At 37.5% G+C, this 13,810-nt stretch overlaps 1 protein-coding gene and 2 pseudogenes across 1 annotated transcript in view; all 3 read left to right on the top strand.

Moving 5' to 3' along the window:
* LOC125275865 (tripartite motif-containing protein 16-like) overlaps positions 1-13,810 on the top strand; it is an 81,007-nt gene that overhangs the window by 39,765 nt on the left and 27,432 nt on the right. The gene's annotated exons all lie outside the window — the stretch shown is intronic.
* LOC125275864 lies at positions 34-3,276 on the top strand (annotated as a pseudogene).
* Positions 8,700-13,587, top strand: LOC125275870 (annotated as a pseudogene).

Below are 13,810 nucleotides of genomic sequence, written 5' to 3'. Positions count from 1 at the left end.
GTTTACTTTCTCTCTCTCTCTCTCTCTCTCTCTCTCTCTCAACGGCACACTGAAAACCAGGAAGTTTGTGGATTCAGGAGAAATGAAACCTATTTCCCTGCTACATGAGCCTCTGCTTAAGGATCCACACTCTTTGGTTAAAGCTAAAGGAGGGAATATTTGACTTGCTATTCTGTCAAAGCAGGTAAAAACGTCATATAATCCTCAACTAAAGGTTTTATGTCTTTTTGCTTGCATTGAAAAATTAACATTCAATCATTACTGTATGTGTTTAATAATTAATTATATGTTAATCTGAATGTATTGTTTATTCTGCTTATGTAAGAGTTTAGGATTCTTTCATATTAATGCACAAAACTATAAGCATTTTGTAGATTTTTATACATGCTCTCTTTCATTAATGATATACATGTGTACCGGTATTTATGTAGGCTGCTCCTTCAGAAATGTCTGAATCTGCAGTGAGTCAGTATGTGGATCAGTTCAGCTGTCCAGTCTGTTTGGATCCTCTGAAGGAGCCGGTGACGATTCCCTGTGGACACAGTTACTGTATGAGCTGTATTACTGACTGCTGGGGCCAGAAGGAGCAGGGGCCGCCGTACCGCTGTCCCAATGCAGAGAGAGCTTCAGTCAGAGACCTCTACTGAAGAAGAACACTCTGATAGCTGAGATGATGGAGACGCTGCAGAAGACGTCCCTACAAACGGCAGCTGTGGAGTGTGATGTTTGCACTACAGAGAAGAACAGAGCTGTAAAGTCCTGTCTGCAGTGCTTGGCCTCCTTCTGTCAAACTCACCTGCAGCTTCACTATGAATCTCCTGCGTTTATGAAGCACAAACTAGTCGAAGCTTCCAGAAACATTCAGGAGAACATCTGCCTCAGTCATGGGAAACTTCTGGAGATTTACTGCCTGGATGATCATCAATGTATTTGTTGTTTGTGTGTGACTGACAATCATAAAAAACACAATGTGGTGTCTATGGATTCAGAATGGACTAGTAAAAAGGTAATCAATGCTTATAAATTCAGGTAGTTGTCATTTATGAAAATATTTATAGTTGATAATATTATTGAATGTTATTTATTTAATTTACCAATTTATATTACTGGGATATTAACCTACTTACTCCTTTTATGTTAACATTCCTCAGAAAGAGTTAAAGGAGATGAAGGTGGCGTGTCAGAAGCTGATCCAGGAGCGAGAGAGAGGTCAGCGGGAACTCAGAGAAGCTGTGAAGTCTTTTAAAGTGAGTATCAGAAGATGCCAGTGATTTTGACAGTGTTTCTAAAAGTGACGTATTATTACAGAATCCAATGAAGATTCTTAAGTGACATTTGCAGGGGAAAAACAAGACCAAAAACACACTCATACACATCCAAAAATGGTGCAAACATGAAAGTTTCCTGTTTCCGTTTTGTCATTTTTGCACATGCAAAAGTTTTTTTTGTTTTGTTTTTTTCCATACATTATCTTTCCCTTCTTTGTAGATAATGTATGTTTGCAAATAATTGGAAAACTAATCTGCTATAAACAAGCAACATTTTTATTTTACCAGTTAATTTGACTGATAGTAGGCTATAAAAGATCACTGTTTTGATTTCAAGACAAGATTTATGATAATGGAGTATCATGGAGGCTGATGTTCCTGTCTGCATGATCAGATCTTTGTGTCTCTGACAGAGTTCAGCTCTAGAGACCATGGAGGACATTGAGAAGGTCTTCACTGAGCTCATCTGCTCTCTTGAGAAGAAACGCTCTGAGATTAAAGAGCAGATCAGAGCTCAGGAGAAGACTGAGATAGATCGAGCAGAGGAACTTCACAAACATCTGGATCAAGAGCTGACAGAACTCAGAAAAAGACAAGCAGAGATTGAGAAACTTCTGATTACTGAAGATCAGATCCAGTGTCTGAAGGTAATGATGCAAAAATGTTGAGAACTTATCCATAAAATGAAACACTATTGTGCAATGATTATTTGTTTTGTTTTTTGGAAAAGATCTCCCAAATTAAATCTGAATTATTATTCTCATTTCAGAGCTGTCAGTCTGTGTGTGTTTTACCTTCATTTGAAGACGTTCCCAGCTTCACTCAACACACTCATCTGTCTTTTAAAGACATTTCAATCTCAGCGTTTAAGGAGGTTTTGGAGGACGTCTATCAACAGCAAACAGCCAGAATATCACGAGAAGGTCTGAATATTTTGATATGTTCTATTAATTTGTCATTACTGTCATTAAACCAACACATTAATCATGTATTTTCTCTTCAGTCTCAAATGTCTCTGTTGTAAAGCCTCCAGAACCAAAGACCCAAAATGATTTTTTGCAGTGTAAGTTCAACTGTGGTTTCTTCAAAGAAAATCATTTATTGATAAGTATCATTTGTAACAATGTGACCATTTTGAAAACAAAGTTTACTTTGTTTAGTATGTTTTTTTTCTCCTCAGATTTCTGTGAACTTCACCTGGATCCAAACACAGCACACAAAAACCTTGAACTGTCAGAAGAGAACAGGAAAATATCGGGTTCAGATGAAGCTCAGCAATATCCTGATCACCCAGAGAGATTTGATGAGTTTCCCTACATCTTGTGTCGAGAGGGTTTGTACGGTCACTGTTACTGGGAGGTCGAGTGCAGTGGCAAAAATTGGGCTGTAGCAGTTTGTTACAAAGGCCTTGGACGTAAAGGAAACAGTGAAGACTGTGGACTTGGCTCCAACAAAAAATCATGGAGATTGGGCTATTATCAGCATAATTTCGGTTTCATACATGCTAAAATAAAGGTCCGTATCCCTGCTGTCTGCTCCTCTAGAATAGGAGTGTATCTGGATCACAGAGCAGGAACTCTGTCCTTCTACAGCGTCTCTGACACAATGACTCTCCTTCACAGAGTCCAGACCACTTTCACTGAACCCTTATACCCTGCTTTTCTAAATGGACAAGGTTCATCTGTCAGGATCATAGAGCAGAAAAAAAGATCAATTATAAAACCAGAATTTATTCCATAAATTACTTGAACTATTCACAAATGGAAAAGGTCAGCATATGGTGTATATATACAGTAGGACTTCAGGGTAAATTTCCACCACTTTTTCCACACTAAAATGATTATAATCTCTTTAATCATGATTTAATAATCTGAAAATTATAAAATTTTTGTCAGATATCACTGATTTGTAATTTTGTTTTATATTTGATATTAAAGATATGTATCTTCATAGGGAATTTGTAGACAACGTAATTAATGTAGATTTGAATGGAGGTTGTTTTTATTTTGAAGTAAAATATATTGTGAGACTCTTGAGGTCAGAAGTTATTAATAGGAATTGATGCAGAAAACCCGTCAGTGGGCATGATGTTGCTTTTCATATTTAATTTTAGAATTATTATTATTCATGGAATTATTATTTAATAATTCTATGAATTAGATGCACATTCGGACATTTTTATTATTTATCATAATGTATAGGCCAGTTAGGTTCAGCCATTTAATCTAAATTTATGGTTTATTACTGTTATGACATTCCTTGAGCTAAAAAACATTCTTATGCATAATTTAAAGAACTGTAGAATAATTCAGATGCATTTCTTTGACAGAGATTTTGTCATTTAATTTGTATTTCATTATTAATTAAATTGTCAAAATATATAGATTTACAGAATATTTAATTTAGTATTTTACATTAAATCATCAAAAATTATATCAGCCAAGTCAAATGTTAGCTGTGATAAAAGTTTTTCTACCTCAGTAGAGGATCATTATTCCAGTAGTGGGCAAAATAAACTACTTTAATGATCTTTTTAAAGGTGCCCTAGATTATGTTTTTAAAAGATGTAATATAAGTCTAAGGTGTCCCCTGAATGTGTCTGTGAAGTTTCAGATCAAAATACCCCATAGATTTTTTTTAATTAATTTTTTTAACTGCCTATTTTGGGGCATCATTATAAACGCGCCAATTTTATGCTGCAGGCCCCTTTAAATCCCGTGGTCCACGCCCACAGAGCTTGTTTACACAGTTTACACAGCTAATATAACCCTCAAAATGGATCTTTACAAAGTGTTCGTCATGCATGCGGCATGTATGCGTCGGATTATGTGAGAATTGTATACTGTTATATTGTTTACTTCTGCTACTCTGTTGGAGAGATTTATAAAGAATGAAGTTGTGTTTATGCATTATACAGACTGCAAGTGTTTAAAAATGAAAATAGCGACGACTCTCTTGTCTCCGTGAATACAGTAATAAACGATGGTAACTTTAACCACATTTAACAGTACATTAGCAACATGCTAACGAAACATTTAGAAAGACAGTTTACAAATATCACTAAAAATATCATGTTATCATGAATCATGTCAGTTATTATTGCTCCATCTGCCATTTTTCGCTGTTGTTATTGCTTGCTTACCTAGTCTGATGATTCAGCTGTGCACAGATCCAGACGTTACTGGCTGCCCTTGTCTAATGCCTTTCATAATGTTGGAAACGTGGGCTGGCATATGCAAATATTGGGGGCGTACATATTAATGATCCTGACTGTTACGTAACAGTCAGTGTTATGTTGAGATTTGCCTGTTCTTCGGAGGTCTTTTAAACAAATGAAATTTATATAAAAAGGAGGAAACAATGGAGTTTGAGACTCACTGTATGTCATTTCCATGTACTGGAACTCTTGTTATTCAACAATGCCAAGATAAATTCCATTTTTCATTCGAGGGCACCTTTAAGTCTTGAACTTGCGGAAAAGGATTAGGGCCAAGCAATAATAAAAAAATAAAACCATCTCGATATTAAAGTTGTTAAATTTCGAGAAAAAAAATCGTTAAATTTCGAGAAAAAAGTCTAGATAAAATGTTGAGAATAAAGTCATTAAATTATGAGGAAAAAAGTCGTTAAATTACGAGATTTAACGAATTTGTTCTCGTAATTTAACGTCTTTTTTTCTCATAATTTAATGACTTTATTCTCAACATTTTATCTCGACTTTTTTTCTCGAAATTTAACAACTTTAATCTCGAGGTGGTTTTATTTTTTATTATTGCTTGGTCCTATTCCTCTTCCGTATGAACTAAACACTTAAATGTGTAAGTTTTAATAATTACAGTCCAATAATGTTCTGCAGTCGATCATATGTGGAAAATAAACTTTTGTTGTTGTTGTTTTCTCTTTCTCTGCTCATCTCTCTCTCTCTCTCTCTCTCTCTCTCTCTTTCATCTCTTTCTCTCTCTCTCTCTTTAGGGAAAGTGGGACACAGAACACACGCCCAGTTTTGTTTTCACGCTGAAATCCAGGAAGTTTTTGGAATTCAAGTATTGGCGGGCCGGAAGGTCCAAAAATATGGCTACCGACTTGTCGCGGGAATTCACTATACAATTGCCAGTAGCCACTGAGTTTACCACTGATAGGCCGGCGGTGCATCTGCATACACACTCTCCTCACGCAGCTGACCACTGACTCTCCTCAGCCGGCGACTCACTTTCCTCACGCAGCGGACGAATCACTTTCCTCACGCAGCCGGCGAATCACTTTCCTCACGCAGCCGGCGACTCACTTTCCTCACGCAGCGGACGAATCACTTTCCTCACGCAGCCGGCGAATCACTTTCCTCACGCAGCCGGCGACTCACTTTCCTCACGCAGCCGGCGACTCACTTTCCTCACGCAGCGGACGAATCACTTTCCTCACGCAGCCGGCGACTCACTTTCCGCAGCCGGCGAGTCACTTTCCGCAGCCGGCGACTCACTTTCCGCAGCCGGCGACTCACTTTCTGCAGCCGGCGACTCACTTTCCTCACGCAGCATTAACTCTCCTCACGTTTCTTTTCAAATACTGTGATGGTGCAATAACTAACTACATCTAGTAAAATTGATCATTTTTGTGTTGTAAATGTAATTTATTCTGAAGCAATATTCCCATCAGTGTTCTGTAAACTGTTACTGTTAAGATGTAAACTGTTAATCATCAGATTTGTATATGCCCCCTTAAAGGGATAGGTCAATCAAAAATAAAAATTCTGTCATCATTGACTTACCTTCTAGTTGTTCCGAACCTGTATGAGTTTCTTTCTTCTGTTGAACTAAAAATATATTTTGAATGTCAGTAAACAAACAGCTGACTGTAGCGAGTGACTTTCATAGTAGGAAAAAAAAAAAATATATGGAAGTCACTGGCTACCATCAACTGTCTGGTTACTGACATTCTTCAAAATATCATCCTTTTTCTTTCTTCTGTTGAACTAAACTCATATAGGTTTGGAACAAACTAGACTGTAAGTCAATGATGACAGAATTATCATTTAGGTTTAACTGTCCCTTGGAATTGATTGTCATGGCATTTTTTTATTTATTTTTTTACCTTTATAAAAAGGTAATTTTCCCCTAACCTTGGCTATCAATCTCATGTTAATTAGAATAACTCACTCTAGGGCTTTTATTATTTTTTCCACGGCAGAGGAAACAGAATCTGCATCAGAAGTGGCATTTAGATGCATGTATAAAATTGAATATGAATATGCAAAACAAGCATGAAAAACACTGTTTAACAACTTTACAATAAAGATCTATAAAGCTTTTGTGGATTTTACAAATTATCTTTAATATACAATATTCTTAAAAAGTGACATTTCCCTTTTTGCAAAGTTCAAATGTTGATAAAATATATAACTTTAACTAAAGATACAACCATCACATTAGACTCAGTGAAACAGTCACTGTTTAGGGGCCCAAGCTGTTGGTGCCTTGTTTAAAATGTTATTTGTAGTGAATGCTCTTTTGAATGGTGTTATCAAATAAGGAATCTGTTGTAAGCTGACTAAAAACAAAACAAAACAAAAACATGAAAGTAGCGTATACCATAAACTAATGTGATGGTTACAAAAACAATGCAAATTTGAAATGTCAAAAATCTGCAGAACCAGTGTTTAAGCATGACAGCTGCAAATCAAAAATTTATCTTTAGTTAAAGTTATATATTTTATCAACATCTGAACTTTGCAAAAAGGGAAATGTCACTTTTTCAGAATATTGTATATATTGTATAAAGATAATTTGTAAAATCCGCAAAAGCTTTATAGATCTTTATTGTAAAGTTGTTAAACTGTTTTTCATGCTTGTTTTGCACATTCATATTCAATTTTATACATGCATCTAAATGCCACTTCTGATGCAGATTCTGTTTCCTCTGCCGTGGAAAAAATAATAAAAGCCCTAGAGTGAGTTATTCTAATTAACATGAGATTGATAGCCAAGGTTAGGGGAAAATTACCTTTTTATAAAGGTAAAAAAATAAATAAAAAAATGCCATGACAATCAATTCCAAGGGACAGTTAAACCTAAATGATAATTCTGTCATCATTGACTTACAGTCTAGTTTGTTCCAAACCTATATGAGTTTAGTTCAACAGAAGAAAGAAAAAGGATGTGACTTCATTTTTTTTTTTTTTTTTTTCCTACTATGAAAGTCACTCGCTACAGTCAGCTGTTTGTTTACTGACATTCAAAATATATTTTTAGTTCAACAGAAGAAAGAAACTCATACAGGTTCGGAACAACTAGAAGGTAAGTCAATGATGACAGAATTTTTATTTTTGATTGACCTATCCCTTTAAGGGGGCATATACAAATCTGATGATTAACAGTTTACATCTTAACAGTAACAGTTTACAGAACACTGATGGGAATATTGCTTCAGAATAAATTACATTTACAACACAAAAATGATCAATTTTACTAGATGTAGTTAGTTATTGCACCATCACAGTATTTGAAAAGAAACGTGAGGAGAGTTAATGCTGCGTGAGGAAAGTGAGTCGCCGGCTGCAGAAAGTGAGTCGCCGGCTGCGGAAAGTGAGTCGCCGGCTGCAGAAAGTGACTCGCCGGCTGCGGAAAGTGACTCGCCGGCTGCGGAAAGTGAGTCGCCGGCTGCGTGAGGAAAGTGATTCGTCCGCTGCGTGAGGAAAGTGAGTCGCCGGCTGCGTGAGGAAAGTGATTCGTCCGCTGCGTGAGGAAAGTGAGTCGCCGGCTGCGTGAGGAAAGTGATTCGTCCGCTGCGTGAGGAAAGTGAGTCGCCGGCTGCGTGAGGAAAGTGAGTCGCCGGCTGCGTGAGGAAAGTGATTCGTCCGCTGCGTGAGGAAAGTGAGTCGCCGGCTGCGTGAGGAAAGTGATTCGTCCGCTGCGTGAGGAAAGTGAGTCGCCGGCTGCGTGAGGAAAGTGATTCGTCCGCTGCGTGAGGAAAGTGATTCGTCCGCTGCGTGAGGAAAGTGAGTCGCCGGCTGCGTGAGGAAAGTGAGTCGCCGGCTGCGTGAGGAAAGTGAGTCGCCGGCTGCGTGAGGAAAGTGATTCGTCCGCTGCGTGAGGAAAGTGAGTCGCCGGCTGCGTGAGGAAAGTGAGTCGCCGGCTGCGTGAGGAAAGTGATTCGTCCGCTGCGTGAGGAAAGTGAGTCGCCGGCTGCGTGAGGAAAGTGAGTCGCCGGCTGAGGAGAGTCAGTGGTCAGCTGCGTGAGGAAAGTGAGTCGTTCGCTGCGTGAGGAGAGTGTGTATGCAGATGCACCGCCGGCCTATCAGTGGTAAACTCAGTGGCTACTGGCAATTGTATAGTGAATTCCCGCGACAAGTCGGTAGCCATATTTTTGGACCTTCCGGCCCGCCATATTCAAGAGAAAAGAAACTTATTTATTCACAAGTGATTCAACTCTAAAAGATCCACACCGCTGTTCTTTAGCTGTAAAGCAAATTTGAGTTGTATTTCTGTCGAGGTAAGGACTTAATAAGATCCAAACATCAAGATTGATCGTTTTGTCTGCTTTTAAAAAGAAATCGCGTGCAAATGTATTTGTGCGCATGTGTGTACCGCGTTTCTACTCCTGTAACTTGTAACAGAACTGGTTAAACAAAATTTTGCTTTGTACTTCATTGCTAAACGATTATTTTTGTATTTTGTTGTCTAATTAAAACGTAAGTAGTACTATTGAAACGGAGTACTCGATTACATACTGAAGTGTACTACAAAACCTTATTTTCTACTATTTACAATTTCGATGATTCTTTAAAAATACCTATTTCTGTGGTGATCATGACTAAAGAGACTATTCTGGATAAATACAAGTTAAGCTCTATTGACAGCATATGTGAACAGCATTTGATCAGCAGAGAACATTGATTTTTCCTCAGTTAAAAAATCAAAATGTGATTAACATTGTGATCAGGCTTCTCTCAAATTTTTTTTGTTTTTGTTTTTTTTTTTGCTTAGATACTTGGACTTTGTCAAATGTTGACAGTATTCATACTTCCACCTAAGTGAAAAATAGACAGTTTGTCATCGGATAACTTTGCTTTTCTTGGCAAAACAGCCCTTCTAACAGGACAGAGACTGAGAATCTGTTCATATTTGAACACCACAAAGAAATGGCCGAGTCTGCAGTGAGTCAGTATGTGGATCAGTTCAGCTGTCCAGTCTGTTTGGATCCTCTGAAGGAGCCGGTGACGATTCCCTGTGGACAGTTACTGTATGAGCTGTATTACTGACTGCTGGGGCCAAAAGGAGCAGGGGCCGCCGTACCGCTGTCCCCAATGCAGAGAGAGCTTCAGTCAGAGACCTCTACTGAAGAAGAACACTCTGATAGCTGAGATGATGGAGACGCTGCAGAAGACGTCCCTACAAACGGCTGCTGTGGAGTGTGATGTTTGCACTACAGAGAAGAACAGAGCTGTAAAGTCCTGTCTGCAGTGCTTGGCCTCCTTCTGTCAAACTCACCTGCAGCTTCACTATGAATCTCCTGCGTTTATGAAGCACAAACTAGTCGAAGCTTCCAGAAACATTCAGGAGAACATCTGCCTCAGTCATGGGAGACTTCTGGAGATTTACTGTCAGGATGATCATCAGTGCGTTTGTTACTTGTGTATGATTGACAATCATAAAAACCACAATACAGTGTCTGTGGATTCAGAATGGACTAGTAAGAAGGTAATAAATGTGTATAATTTCAGGTAGTTGTCATTTTTTCTTGAGTTGCAGTGTTGGTGGCTCGGTGGTAACCCCCCTCCCCAAAACGCATATGAAGTTAAAAGATACATTTTAAAAAACATGTCACAACACCCTGCTATTTTCCATTATGTTCATGTTTTTAAAAGCACAAATGCATTCCTTCATTTATCTCACTGCATTTTTAAATAGGGGTGTAAAACGGACAGTTCATCACGATATGATACAATATTGATTCTCATAGCCAGCAATGTGATATTTTCCGATATTTCAAAAAGTTCTGCGATACGATTTGATTCGATCAATATTTCGATATTATATTTGCCTATTTTACACAACCAGTTAAATTTTTATTAACTCACAACTGCAACCAAAATATATAACAAACATTTATTTCAAAATTTCACATCCTGAACCCTGATTGGGACATCCACAAATAAAATATTCACACAGTAATCTAATGACAGCTTATGACATGACAACAGTCAAGAAAGTATTTTAGTTCTGTGCTAAAATGTGTAATGTAAAAAAACTCGGCCAGTGACAGTTCCATCAACTATCCCGAGCGTCTTTCACAAGTTCTGAAAAGTAGTTTAAATGAGAATGCTCACGCTGGCAATAATGCATAGACTGATATTGTGTGAAAATGTGGAGAGTGTTAAATCAAAGGTGCCTCTATAAATAGCCCACAGGTATCGATTTTTTACACGTTGCATCGATGCATCGGATCGTTAGACATTAGATCGATGTATTGATCTATATCGATGTATTTTTACACCCCTATTTTTAAAGTCTTCATTAGGCTATCTGTTCCGGCCAGTAGGTGGGGCTGTTCAAATACATGTCTACGGGACTGTCAGTCTGCAGGGTTCAATAAAAAGTTATTGATTTGAAGTGCTGATAAAGAAAAAATAAAGGTGTTAAGTGAATTTTTTAAAATGTGCTTAATAACTGTGCACACTTTACAATGTGACTCTGTAAATGTAAAATTAAATTAAAATGCAATAAATTCAAGTTATTGATGCACATAAAAAAGCAGGCCCTTTGAACTATTAAGCCCCACAAATGAGATTGGCCACGTTTTTTTTCTACTTTTGTTCTTTAATATACATTTTTTATGTTACCATCTTCAGAAAGAGTTAAAGGAGGTAAAGGTGGCGTGTCAGAAGTTGATCCAGGAGCGAGAGAGAGGTCAGCGGGAACTCAGAGAAGCTGTGAAGTCTTTTAAAGTGAGTATCAGAAGATGCCAGTGATGTTTACAGTGTTTCTAAAAGTGACGTATTATTACAGAATTATACGGAGAATCTTAAGTGCCATTTGCAGGGGAAAAAACAAGACCAAAAACATACTCGTATGCAGTTTTCATAGATGCAAACTCCTCACCTTTCAGTGACAACTCCTTTTTGAGATCAAAATAGGTTACCTATGGGATTTTCAACAATTGTGTTACCAGTTTATTTGACTAATAGAGTGCATAATCACTGTCTAGATTTGGAAAAGATTTATGATAATGGAGTAATTTCATTGAAATTGGTCACATAAATACAGGCTGTTGTTCCTGTCTGCATGATCAGATCTTTGTGTCTCTGACAGAGTTCAGCTCTAGAGACCATGGAGGACATTGAGAAGGTCTTCACTGAGCTCATCTGCTCTCTTGAGAAGAAACGCTCTGAGATTAAAGAGCAGATCAGAGCTCAGGAGAAGACTGAGATAGGTCGAGCAGAGGAACTTCACAAACATCTGGATCAAGAGCTGACAGAACTCAGAAAAAGACAAGCAGAGATTGAGAAACTTCTGATTTCTGATGATCAGGTCATTTTTCTGAAGGTAATGATGCAAAAATGTTGAGAACTATCCATAAAATGAAACACTATTGTGTCATGCTTATTTTATGTTCTGGAAAAGATTTGTTCTGGTTTTACCTTCAAGTACTACACTATTGTGCTGTTACTGTTGTTTTTTTTTGTTTGTTTGTTTGTTTGTTTGTTTGTTTTTTGTTAAGAAGATCTCAAAGACTATGTCTGAATTATTATTCTCATTTCAGAGCTGTCAGTCTGTGTGTGTTTTACCTTCATTTGAAGACGTTCCCAGCTTCACTCAACACACTCATCTGTCTTTTAAAGACATTTCAATCTCAATGTTTAAGGAGGTTTTGGAGGACGTCTATCAACAGCAAACAGCCAGAATATCTCGAGAAGGTCTGAATCTTTTAATATGTAACTGTATAATGCCATTCATACTCTGTAGGATTAAACCAACAAATTAACCATACACTTTTGTATTTTCTCTTCAGTCTCAAAATTCTTTGTTGTAAATCCTCCAGAACCAAAGACCCAGGATGATTTTTTGCAGTGTAAGTTGAGCTGTGGTTTCTTCAAGGCAAATCATTAATTGATAAGTATCAATGGATATGATCTGTTACAATGTGATCATTTTGAAACCAAAGTTTACATTGATAATTTTTTGTTTTTTTGTCCATTCCTCCTCCTCAGATTTCTGTGAACTTCACTTGGATCCAAACACAGCACACAAAAACCTCAAACTGTCTGAAGAGAACAGAAAAGTATCATGTTCAGATAAAGCTCAGCCATATCCTTATCACCCAGAGCGATTTAATGTGTTTCGTTACATCTTGTGTCGAGAGGGTTTGTGCGGTCGCTGTTACTGGGAGGTCGAGTGCAGTGGGGATGAATGGGCTGTAGCAGTTTGTTACAAAGGAATTGAACGTAAAGGAATTACTGATTACTGTGCACTTGGCTCCAATAAAATATCATGGAGACTGGGTTATTATCTGCAGAATTTCAGTTTCATTCATGATAAAGCACAGGTCCGTATCCCTGCTGCCTCTAGAATAGGAGTGTTTCTGGATCACAGAGCAGGAACTCTGTCCTTCTACAGCGTCTCTGACACAATGACTCTCCTTCACAGAGTCCAGACCACTTTCACTGAACCCTTATACCCTGCTTTTAGAGTTGGAGACAGTTCATCTGTCCGGATCATAGAGCAGAAGACAATTCAGACAGAGCAGAAATAAATATAATTGCTCAAGTTACAGATTTAGTTGCTAAACTCCTGAAACATGTTGGCCAATATATTTAATTAAAAATGTTCTTTGTAATTTGATTAACAATGAATATACAACACCTATTTAAGACACTCTCAAGTTGGATATAAATAATGTTTGATGTTGGAATGATTTTGATTTTGTGTATTCTGTAATTTTGGCTAATGGATAATAATCCATGTCTGAATCCATTGTGCAGTTCATCATCAAGTCAGCTTTATGTATATGGTGCTTTATTATACAATCCAGATTGTTTAAAAGCAGCTTCACAGTAATAAACAGGAAAATACCAATTCAGTGATGCAAACAGTGTTCAATTCTGCTGTAAAGCAGCTCTAAAAAGACAACAGTAAACAGTCATTATTCATGTGAAATCAGTTCAGTGTTGATTCATTTCGGTTTAATAAGCCACAAGGTTTCAGGGTTAGTTTGGAAAATAATTGGCCATGAAACAAATTGTTTACAGCACGGTGCTGATAAAATGTTTTATATTGTACGTCACGTGTAACGTGTTATATGACGTATTAAATGCAGCCACTATTTTGTTCTGCCGTGTTGTTGCCTGCTAATGGACCACCTTTCTTTACAATTTCTTTACAATTTGAATAACTGTTGACTTCAGGATGAGGTGTGATTTTGATTGATTTTTACTGTTTCATATCTACAGTATCTGATGGTGAGCTGAGAAACGGCTCTTTTGAAAACCTCTTAAAGATGCATATTTTAAAAATATCCTCTCCTGTCATACATAACATTATTTCTTTAAA

Source organism: Megalobrama amblycephala, linkage group LG9 (genome assembly GCF_018812025.1).
Source record: "Megalobrama amblycephala isolate DHTTF-2021 linkage group LG9, ASM1881202v1, whole genome shotgun sequence".
NCBI classification, from domain to species: domain Eukaryota; kingdom Metazoa; phylum Chordata; class Actinopteri; order Cypriniformes; family Xenocyprididae; genus Megalobrama; species Megalobrama amblycephala.
This window is presented reverse-complemented; position numbering and strand designations above follow the sequence as displayed.